The 12167-nt window shown below is 35.2% G+C and overlaps 1 protein-coding gene and 1 pseudogene across 2 annotated transcripts in view; both read left to right on the top strand.

The window, feature by feature from the left end:
* LOC149555759 (C2 and GRAM domain-containing protein At1g03370-like) overlaps positions 1-12167 on the top strand; it is a 244972-nt gene that overhangs the window by 130978 nt on the left and 101827 nt on the right. The window lies entirely within an intron of this gene.
* Positions 3761-5176, top strand: LOC149555761 (putative serine/threonine-protein kinase WNK7 pseudogene; annotated as a pseudogene).

Here is a 12167-nt window from a genome sequence, read left to right as displayed (position 1 = left end):
GTCTTCGCATCTTGATAATGCGAGGAAGCCTCGGCCGTGGATCTGTTTGCATCGGACGGTGAGGATTCTTCATGCATCTTCCTGCAAGAAGGGCGGGCCTGTGGCATTATCTGGGACAAGTGTCGCCAAAACGCTTCCCCACATTGTTTAATCTTCTTGCAACTTTATCTTGCGGGGAAGTGGGCACCAATAGGATCGCCAGTTCAGCCTGTCACTTCATCCACCTTGTAGTCCCAAAGGAGACATGGACCCACCTGCCACACGTCGTTAAGGGGCTTCTCCACATTACATAAAGTTAGTGCATTTTCAAAATGCGGAGAAGCGCTCACCGTAGATCTGGGCTTGATCTGACAGCATAGAAAGTTGCAGGCCTGTGAAGCAGATTTGTGAATAAAGAAATAACATAAGGTTCTATCATTTATTTTTTTCGATATTTCCAAGTCATTTAAATAATATAAAATGGGAAGGTGACCGTTGGGTGGGGCAAGCATTTAAAGTTCAAATTTTGGCGGGAGGCAAAATGGGTAACAGGTTCCACTACTATGATGAGCCGCAGTTATAGACCAAGATAATTGCAGGTTATATTAAAGAACTACCATTCGATTGATAACATCACAACTTGGTACTGATAGCAATAGATAATTATCTGACATGAAAAGAAGCATGGAAGACGAAATTTTTGTGGTCGATCAATGACCTATAAAATAATATTGATCAGCTCTTGCGGAGATAGATCTTGGCTACAAATAACCCGCGTCGCTGTTGCTCAATCCAAAGCGTTGATAGAGAAGGAGAAGAAGAATAGGGAATGAGTTAAGGAAGGAAAACAATGAACTTCTCGTTCTGAGATGCCGCTCGATATTAATATGATTTCCTATATGCTCGGCCACCTGCAGTCACGGGAATTTGTATTATCACAAAGCTTGGTTTCAAGGAACATTGGTTTCAAGAAGATTTCGGAAATTCAAATATTTAAAAGATGAATGCCAACTTGAAGATGGCCACCGCTCATTGAGAGGAGTTATAAAGATTATATTTCCATGGTTTAAAAACAAAGAGGCATATATGTATTGTCATCATGTTATTGTGATATATCTATAATTGTACCTATATATACATATATCTATATACGTGTGCAATTTAGAGAGTACATATAATTTATTTCTAACATTATATTCTCTCTATATATGCACTCGCATATATGTATATATATACATATAAATATAATTCATAGATATCATCAAAGTATCATGGTGACATCATATATTTATATATATGTGAATATTATATTGATCACTTCTTGGTCTCAAAATAAGAGAGAAGTAATAGTTGTTTTCATGATATTAAATGTTTAATATTTCTCTTGTTATAAAAATTGACCACGTAGCTCATGGTATTATCCAATGTAAACTCTTCCTTGCCTATTCGTTTACCCTTAGCCATGGTGGTTCAAGAGTTGTACCTATTTGCCCAATAATGGTGGTGCCCCTGTACCCGATTCTTTTCTAACAATGCTTCCACCCCTTGACGTGCTCTTGGAAGGAATCAATAACAATTAGCATAACAAGTTATTAATCATAAACTATCATAACGGGTAACTGCCATTTCACTTCTCATAAATTCATGATGAATAACCAACTTTCTAAGATAATATTAAAATATCATCATAACGGTTAACTAGCATGCTAACTTTATATTAAATTGTAACGATTAACCATCTTACCATTTCACATGATTTTAACTATTTTTACCTGTCACTTGACTTCACATGAAACCTAACAGCTATATGAACATTTCAAATGGAGCCAAAATAGGGATGTAACAAACTTGTCCAATATCTCCTTATGCTTTGGCCTCAATGGGCTCCAATCGTCCATATCCCAGCCACTTTGTTTCTTTGAAGCCCTCTTTGACAAACAACCAACCAATCTATTCCATTCCCATAGAATATGATAGGAAAAAATATGATTAAGCATGAGACACAAATTAGGGATTTGTTAACCATCTCTACGAATTGCTACTAATATCTTCCAAATGTTGAGTATTGAACATAACAACCACAATTTGAGAGTCTGACTCACAAACAATCCTCTTCCAACCAAGAGAGCATCCATTTCCTATAGCATTAAGAATAATTATAGCCTCTATGAGATTATTGGAGTGTTATCCCTTATTGGTACAAAAGAAGAAAACAACATTCGCCTTCTATCTCTATGAGCACCACCTATTCCCTCATGTCTAGGATTCCCTATAGAGGACCCATCAACATTGACCTTTAATGTCCCCTTAGGAGGAGGAACCCATTATCCATCTCTATGAATTTTCTGGTTAACACAACTCAAGCTTCTTCTAGTAGGGGGATCAAGTCCATTGCCAACAAGATTTAGATTCCTCATCATAGTAAGCTCACTAGGATCCACATGGCTAGTAACGTTGTTGATGTTATAGTTGTGGGAGTTATCTTTCTCTCTTGTATTATTATTGAAGCCAACCCGACACATAACATCATCTTTCTTTGTAACGTCAAGGCAATGAAGGGTCAAAACGAAAAAGGATCTTTACATTGCAACGCCAAGACAATGAGGGGTTAAGATAGTCTTATGTGTTCTTTCAGGATGAATTCGTATCGTATGATGATAGATTGATATCTCTCATGTCTTCTAATCGTGTTATAATATAAATAACAATATAAAATAATATATTTTTAGCATCATAATAATATTTTACATAGATAAATATAATAATGTTAAAAGAAATAACAATGCGATATTATCAAGTAACAATAATGTATGATAATTATAAATATATGATCATAAATTTGATATGTCATAATATAAAATGTAATTGTTACTTAATTTTAACTCATGTTAAAATTTAGTTCTAAAAAATTCAGATCTGTATCTGAAAAAAACACTTTTCATTTTATATTTACAAAGGAATAAAAATGTCTTTGTATCATTCATTTTTGAATATACAACTGATATTTTACAAAAAGAATGAAATGATTTGTAATGCTGAAAGTGAAACATCTCACACAAGCTGTGAGTTTGACTCTACTTCCTTTCATACATATTCAGAATATGAAAAATAAGACATATGAAGGTTGGGTTAGAGGTAACCAATCATTGCCTTTTCAGCTTTTGATTGGTTAAGTGATCCATGATGCTGCTCCTGATCCGTCAAGCTTTGGTTTTCGGTTCCCTACATAAGGAAAAGAGGGGGATTAGATCTCGAAAGATCTAAGCAATGATTGAATATCTATAACCAGTTATCCTATAGATGTACTATCTTTCCCTATTCTGAATACATATCAAAGATAGTAAAAGTACAAATTCAGTGTTCAAATGAGGAAAAATCAGAAAAATATAATGTTAAAGGGATGTATTATTTTTGATATGAAATCTTTTATTATATTAATTGAAAGCATGTTAGGTTCATAAGGAATAGCTGCAAATCACAGAAGGTGGTTTATGAGTGTCACGAGCCCGAGCATGAACCTTATAAAATACTCTTTATTTGCTGTGATTGCATCTATTCCATCAAAATAATTTTTGTGCATATGCTGAATAAGTGAATAAGGAAGAATTCTCCAAGCAATACAATGCAAGAAAAGCTACAGGGAGCTCTTCAGTAGTGGCTAAAGGAGGTTGAAATGACAAAAAGAAAAGTGAAATCAGCAGCAAATTCCAAGATTTAAATGCTACAAGAGTCACAACATTATTATACAAAAAATAGCTCAGCAATAATTCATTGCAAGAAAATGCAGAGAGCTACAGCAGTAGAAGAACTCCAATTAAATCGCATGCATTCCCAATGGTAATTCATTGTTTCTGGATTTTCTAAATGCAGCAAAACAAATCTATTATGACATTAATATTAACAGCATTACCTCATAATAAATTCCAACTCCCAACAGAGGCAGAGAGAGTGCACGATTGGAAACAAAATCTCATATTTTAGTCACAGAGTTTCCAGCAATTATAAAGTGCTTTACAAATGAGAAGATGATTAATGTGGTTGCAGATGTGATGATGTCTAACAGAAAAATTCATTTGTAGCAACAAAGTAATTGTAGCTGAATTGATTAAACATGATTTGCTGATGTTTTGAGATATGAATTACATGCAGCCACTACTGGTATAATCCTATATTTTGCAAGTATGCCCAGCTTCACCTATATTTTACAAGTATAATCCTGTAAAGATAATTATAAAAACAAATGTGCTTGGACAGTATCAATAAACAGCTAAGAGGAAATGCAACAATACGGACTCCAGTCATGATAATAACAAAACAACTAAAGTTTTATATATGTGCAGCAAAAAGGAAAAGCTACAGCAATACTTTTAGGATCAAACATCCAAGTGGGAAAAGATTAAGAGAAATAACCACATTCATCCATGAAGAAAGAATCAATTCTAACTTTCATACATTTTCAATGAAGCAAATAGCAAATTCTCAAGTCAGCTTCAGGAAAAATTCATCAAAAGTTCTCATGGCGGCTTCATTGAAGTGAGGATTGATGAACTTCTGCAGAATCCAGATGATCTTGAGAGATTGTATTCAGAAATACATCTGTTGAAGACTGTAAAACATAATAATATTATCAAATTCTACAATTCATGGGTAGATGACAAAAACAAGACTGTGAATATCATAACAGAGATTTTCACATCAGGCACTCTGAGACAATATCGAAGAAACATAAACATGTTGATATGGGGGCTGTCAAGGGTTGGGCAAGACACTTCTGCAGGGTTTACTTTATCTCCACAGTCATAATCCTCCTATTATTCATAGAGACTTAAAATGTGATAATATATTTGTTAATGGTAACCATGGAGAGGTTAAAATTGGGGATCTTGGATTGGCCACTTTACTGTGGCAAGCACATTCTCACAGTGTCATTCGAACTCCCAAGTTCATGGCTCCAGAACTTTATGAAGAAGATTATAATGAACTGGTTGACATCTATTCGTTTGGTATGTGCCTACTAGAGATGGTGACTTCAAGAAACTCGTTTTTTTCTAAGGAAAGCTCCAGAGCTTCACTCAAGCAATTAAAGTGTGCTCAACAATTGAAACCAACAGATATATTACCCTCCAACAGACATGGCTACATCAGCAAAATATACAAGAAAGCGCATCATGACGACTTTCAAGTGACAAGCCAATGAAATTCTGATGGCGGTTATCAGCATTAGCCTACAATGGCTGCTCTAAAATCATAAGATCAAAGTGAATAGACGAGCCAGATAGAAATGCAGTAAGGCTACAAAAGTTCTAAATAAAAATGCAAATGAGTTACCATCAAACAAAACAAGCAACACTAACCTTCATATACGATAGTCAAACAACAAAAGATTAGATGCAGGTAAAAATGTTGGAACTCGAAGAGCTTGTCAAATCCCAGCTCACATTAACAATGGAGACCCTTTAGAAAGCTCTCATGGTGGGTTCAAACCCTAGCCGCGGGTTTTTGCCAATCTCTCTAAAGCTAAATGCGTATGCAAAATGAGTAGACTTTAGGGTTTTGAAAATGATATAGTTTATTCCTTTGTTCTTTTCCATATTTTTAAAGTCTGCCTGCTTTCAAACTTTTTTACAAGCTGATCATTATAGGCTGGTATTTTATTTGCCAATTTTTATGTGGACTTAGATGTTGTGGGATATTTATAGGTTTATTAATCATTTTGATAAACCTTCTCTTTATTTTTGTTTAAATCTTTATTGGAAAAGGAAAATATTAATGATATTATTATAAATCATTAGTGTTTTCCTATTCTTTATGCGAAAATAGAGGTGATAGACTTATTCATAAATTTAAGTAACATGTGTTTAAAATACTAAGTCAGAAATTATTGTTTCAAAGACTTAGTACTATCATTTAAAGTCATGGAGAGAATATCTGGGGGATTTTTTTGAGTCATTTTAGGACTGTGGGTCAAATTTTGACCTTATCATGGCAGTTTGAGTGTCTTCATGACTATTTTGAGTCTTCTGAGGGTAGTTTTAGTGAGTCATAAGTCTCTTTATGGCTTGGTGGACCTTTTTCAAACGCGATTCATCATTTTCAGTGATTATGAGTCCTTTTTCAAAGGCATTTTTTATGGATTCGACCCTAAGGGATTTGTATTTAATTTTTGAACTCTGATTGTGAGAGCAGTTCTGATGATGCAAAAATGAGATTTTGTGACATTCTTTTAGTGTCCTTAAGATATTTTTGTGTCTTTTGTAACTCAATTTTCTGAGAAGATATATGAATTAGAGCATTTTGGAGCAATTTTCTTTTGAATTGATCTCAAGCCTTTTCTTTTCTCTGCAGTTTTTGTGTAAAAGTCTGATTGATAAGATAAATTTGTGAGTTTCAGGACTCCTTAGTTTTCTGTCTCAACCCCTACCAAATTGTAGGAGTGTAAGTCTGTTTGTAGGTTACATTGTGTCATTTTTTAGGACTGTTAAGTGAGATATTATTGTTTGCTTAGCTTTTATTTCAAAAAAACCTCATTTTGAAATATTTATGCAAATCTTTACAAAGTAAAAGTGTTCAAGTCATGGAGAAAATATTCCAAAGTAAAGTTGTTCATGTATTTTAGAATCCATATTTCGGTGTATCACCTGGTTATCTAGTTGAGAGTTTAAGATCGTATGTTTATTTCAGTAACTTCTATCCCTTTTCCCATAAGTTCAAGTTAGTTTTCTAGAGATATCATTGATTATTTAGTAGGAACTGGCCTAGAAACCGGAGGTTTCATTTCTAGTTACGCATTTGCCACATGCAGAAATGAATCCCATGTTAGGCAAGATTGTTAAACTTGTTCAGTTTAACAAGGTGCAAATTTTGGCCTTAATAGTTTTGGCACGCCCGGTGGGACATGAACAAAATTTTCTGAACATCTGCTATACTATATGGCGGACAGTAAGTTTTAAACCAGCTAAAAAGCTTAGTATGAATTTTATGAGAAAGACTCAGACCAAGAGTTCTTCTTTCGAGTATTTGCAGCTAGAAACTCCCAAAAGGCACGAAAGAGCTCTTGCCAAGACTAAGCCAATAAAGAGGAGGCAACTTTCAACCCTTGACATTTGCGTGTACAGCAGAAGAAATCAATCAAGAGAAGGAGAGGTCAGGCGGTCAGCAAGTCCAATTTTGAGAGCTGAATCATTTGAACCGGATATCCCTATTGTTTCAGTTGTAACAACAACGAGTACAAGTTTTGGTTCAACAAGTACCGGTGCTATTATTTCACCAGCTGTTCCTACCCAGACTTTAGCACAACAACAGCATGTGCCATTACCGCCTCCAATGGCAAGAAGATTTGCATTCATGCTCTTCAATCAGGGGAGCCCCTTGAATTTTGCACAGCATCATGACATACCTTTGGTTGCCTTGAAGGGTTTACTAGATTTCACTGGAGAAACTCAAACTACAACATTTGAGCATATTAGAGATGTTGCAACATTGTGCAACGTTCATCATATCACGGAGGAGGATGTTGTTGTTAAGTTATTCGCAGCTTCATTTAAAGGAAAGACACTTCAATGGTTCAGAAGCTTAGCCGTTGGCTCCATTGGTTCATGGGATGTTTTAGGAGATGCATTAACAAGGCATTTCAAAGATAAGTTAGATCACTTGTCTTTTGTTGAACAACTCACAACATAAAGTGTGCTCCCCAAGAGCAAATGATGGAATTCAATTGATTTTAGAGGACTTGGACTAGAATACCTATCTCGGTAAGACCTTCAGCAGATTATGCATTTCTATATTTTTTGAGGAGTTTAAATAGTGATATTTCTGTGATGATCCAATCAGTGGGAGGTGTTTCACTGCCTCAAGCATATGACATTGTTATTAGAGCTGAAAATAGCTTTATCCAAGCAAGCAAAATAGCCCCTAGACCTCCAAGCAACCAAATATGCCATTAGCAATCCTACCTTTTAATGCCTTACCTGTTGTTCCGAGTCAAGAAATTGTTGTAGAAAGCCCTTCACAAGAGCTGTAGGAGATTAAAAACAGTCAACTCAAGATTGAGAACTTGATGCAAACCTTTAGCAATGAGCTGGCAAATCTGAAAAAACAACAATTTTAAGGTAGACAACCTTACCAACAGCAAAATCAAGATGTAAATTCACCTAACGAGCAGCAAAACCAAGGCCAAATGCAAGCAAAAAGGCAACCATATCAGGCTAATACAGCTGGTTATAGGCCAAATATTAACCAAAGACCTTTTTGGCCTTATAATCCAATCAAGGATATTGTACCTGTGCAAAATAATCTGGTTGCAGATTTAGAGTGGTGTTATCCCTGCAATGAAGTGCATAATTAGATTACTTGCACGAATGGATGATAAATCAAGCTTTAATGGTACAAAATATAGTCATGGATCAACAAAATGCCATTGTTGATGTACTCGAACAGCAACATAATATACATGCTCTTGAGATTGCATTCCTTAACTAGCAGAGAGAGGAATTCTGTGCAGTAAATACTGATTCACCAATATCAGCCAACACAAGAGCAAAGAAAAGAGCTCTAGAAATGGAGCAAATGGCAAATAAAGGTAAAGGACCTACTACTAATGAATCAATATCTACTACCGAAGCTACAACCAGTACTCCCATCCTCGTAGTCAAAGATATCAATCTGAAACAAGTAGACAATGCTGCAGTTCGTTCACATCAAAGGCCACATTCTGCTGTTCAATTCAGTATAGTTGACAATATGAAGAGAATGAACGTGACTATATCAATGTGGGATACGTTGGCTATTCCAGGGCAGATTGACATTCTAAGGCAAGCTTTATCTGATGAGATGACCTTAAGGAATCTATAAATGAATCACGAGGCTGTATTGACAAATGTTGATCATAATGATAGAAAACAAGATAGTGGCGTGGAAATTAGCAACAAATCAAGTAAGGGTGTTAAGCCTCCGTTTTATCTTTCATTAATTATTGGTGATAAGTTAGCCCATAACTGTATGGTTGATAGTGGAGCTACAGGTTCTGTTATGGCTAAAAAAGTAGCGGATCAGTTAGGATTGAAATACCAGCTAGTTCAAAAAGGAGTTATCCAGCTTGACGGAACATCTATTGGTACTATACACCTTATCAAAGATGCCAACCTTACTCTCCATGCATGTCCTCTTTTTTCTATTTAGCAAGATGTCTATGTGATAGATTTACCACCATATTTTTCCATTTGTATATCTAGGGATTTCACCGTTAAGACTGGGGGCTATTTATCATCTGATTGGTCTCACATGCTATTTAGGACTAGGTATGGTACCAAAGTAACAATTAAGTCTGAACTGCTTGCAAAAGATCACATAGAGCTTATTTACTTAGTGCTATAATTGCAAATTTAGTTTCCTTTGATAAAGAAGACCATAATAGTGATTTTGAGGATAAAACTCCTCTGGATGATATTCCAGATATCCTTCTTGATGAATGGGCAGCAAGTCATGCTGCTGAAAATTATCATTCAGAATTTTATCATGCTGGTTTGGGTAACTATGTTTTTCAAGAGCAAGATGCAGTCATTCCAAACGTAGTCAAGTCAGAAAATCTAGTTAAAGAAGAACGAAATCAGCTATGAGAAATGTATTTTGATGGTTCTAAAAGTAAAAGTGGTGGTGGTGGTGGTGCTATGTTAGTATCGCCTCATGGTGATAAATATTTTTCTGCTTTTTGGTTCTCTTTTGCATGCTCTAATAATGTTGCAGAATATGAAGTTTTGATTCAAGGGCTGGAATGGGCAAACAAAAAGGGTATTGAATGTATTAAGGTGTATGGAGATAGTGAACTGATTTTGAACCAAGTCAGAGGTTTAAACCCAACAAAAAAATGATACTTTGAAGCTATAAGAGAATCGAATATGGGACATTATGGAGGATTTTTCAGCCTTTAATATTTTTTTTATTCCAAGAAACCAAAATCAGCATGTAGATAGATTAGCAGTTGTGGGTGCTCAGTTTGACATACCTGCAGAAATTAGCAAGGAGAATATCCAACAGCATGTCAAAATTGTAGTAAGACCTTCTATTCGTGATAATCACACTAACTGACAAGTATTTGATAGTGATGAGCAAATACTTAGTTTTTTGTTGGAAGAAGATGTATTTTTTTGTTTCAAATCAGGACAAACTAAAACATCATTATGATGATCAAATAATTTAGCTTAAGTCAAACAAGCTTCCCAAAGGCTTAGTCACTTTGTAGTCTATTTTTAGTAGAGATGATGAGTTTAGAAGAAACAAAGCTGGTATGCAGGTCAAGGAAGACCATTATGAGGATCTTGAGATGGCTGATGGTAAGTTCCTTAAGCTTGGTAAGGTCTGTACACAGCAAGAAAAATCTGAATTTATTGAACTATATAAGGAGTTTCCTGATATTTTTGCTTGGGAATATTTAGACTTGAATGGTTTTGATCCAAATTTAGCCCAACATACAATTGAATTGCTTCCTAATGCCAAGCCTGTAAAGTAAAAGTGGAGACCTCTTAATCCAAAGCTAGAACCTTTGATGTTTAAAGAATTAACTAAGCTTATTGAGGGGGGTATCATATATGAAATTAAACACACTAGTTGGGTTTCTAATCTTGTTCCTGTAAGAAAGAAGAATGGGGAAATTAGGCTTTGTGTTGATTTTAGGGATCTTAATAGAGCCTCTTTAAAAGATCATTATCCGCTTCCTTCTATGGAACAAATTTTACAAGTAGTTGTTGGTTCTGAGAGATTTTCACTTCTAGATGGTTTTTCAGGATATAATCAGGTGCTGGTTAAAGATGAGGATCAATGTAAGACAACCTTTACTACAAAATGGGGCACAATGGCTTACAAAAGAATGCCATTTGGCAGATCCAATGCTGGTGCCATGTTTCAAAGGGCAATGGATATTTCCTTTAATGGGTTATTGTATAAGATGGTTCTTGTGTATCTAGATGATATTACTGTTTTTTCTAAGACTACTGATCTTCATTTTGCTCATCTAAGATAGGTTTTTCAGAGGTGTAGACAGTTTGGGATTTCACTTAATCCCAGGAAGTGTGTTTTTTCAGTTCACGAGGGGAAAATCTTAGGCCATATAGTTTCAAAGGATGGCATTAGAATTGATGTAGAAAGAATTAAAGCAATTCTCGATTTACCCCTACCCAGTCATAAGAAAGGTTTGCAAAGTTTCATTGGAAAAATTAACTTTGTAAGAAGATTCATGCCTGACATTGTTGCTTTACTTAAGCCTCTCACGGCAATGCTTAAAAAGAATGCAGGTTTCTCTTGGACCAAAGAAGGCAAACAAAGTTTTCAATTGTTAAAAAAAGCCTTATCATCAGCTCCAATCTTTGTTAATCCTGATTTTTCTAAGGATTTCATTTTATATGCATATGGATCTATTGACACTATTTCAGCGGTTTTAGTTCAAAAAAATGATGAAGGATATGAGCAGCCTATTGCTTTTTATAGAAAAGGGTTTGAAAGTTATGAGCAACATTATAGTTTTGTTGAGAAACATGCATTTGTAGTCATTAAAATCTCAAAAAGTTCAGACATTTGTTGTCAAACAACAAGGTACACCTTATGGTCTCTCATCCTAGTGTTAAAGAGTTCTTTCTTAGTAAAGATGTTAATGAAAAATGTGCTGGGTGGGTAACTAAAGTGATGGAATACAATGTTGACATCAAAATTACTAAGCTGGTGAGAGGTAAAGGGCTGTGTGAGCATATGACAGATTACTCATTTGAAATTTCAGCTAAAAAGAGAGCAAATTCAGCCTGTTCAGATGTTGTTTTAACTGTTTTTGATGAAGATTTACTATTTAATAGTGATGAAAATGTTGTAGAAGTATGACCAGCTAGCTGGTTGTAGGAAATGGTTCATTTTTTACAAACTCGAGAGTGTCCTCTGCTGCTTGACAGAGCCAAACGAAGATATTTTAGGTTACAATCAATACCCTATGTCTTAATTAATGATGTTTTGTTTAGAAAAGACATGAATGGCATTTTACTTAGGTGTATTGATGACAATCAGACCAGCAAGTTTTTAGAGCAGTTTCATGAAGCAGGGGGTCATTTTTCACCTAAGACAACAGCTTATAAAATCATGCGAGCTAGGTATTTCTAGCTTAATTTGTTCAAAGATGCCCATGCTTGGGCAAGAAAATGCAAGCAATGTGC

Source organism: Cupressus sempervirens, chromosome 5 (assembly GCF_028749045.1).
Source record: "Cupressus sempervirens isolate cs-2001-9-10 chromosome 5, ASM2874904v1, whole genome shotgun sequence".
In the NCBI taxonomy this organism is placed as follows: domain Eukaryota; kingdom Viridiplantae; phylum Streptophyta; class Pinopsida; order Cupressales; family Cupressaceae; genus Cupressus; species Cupressus sempervirens.
This window is presented reverse-complemented; position numbering and strand designations above follow the sequence as displayed.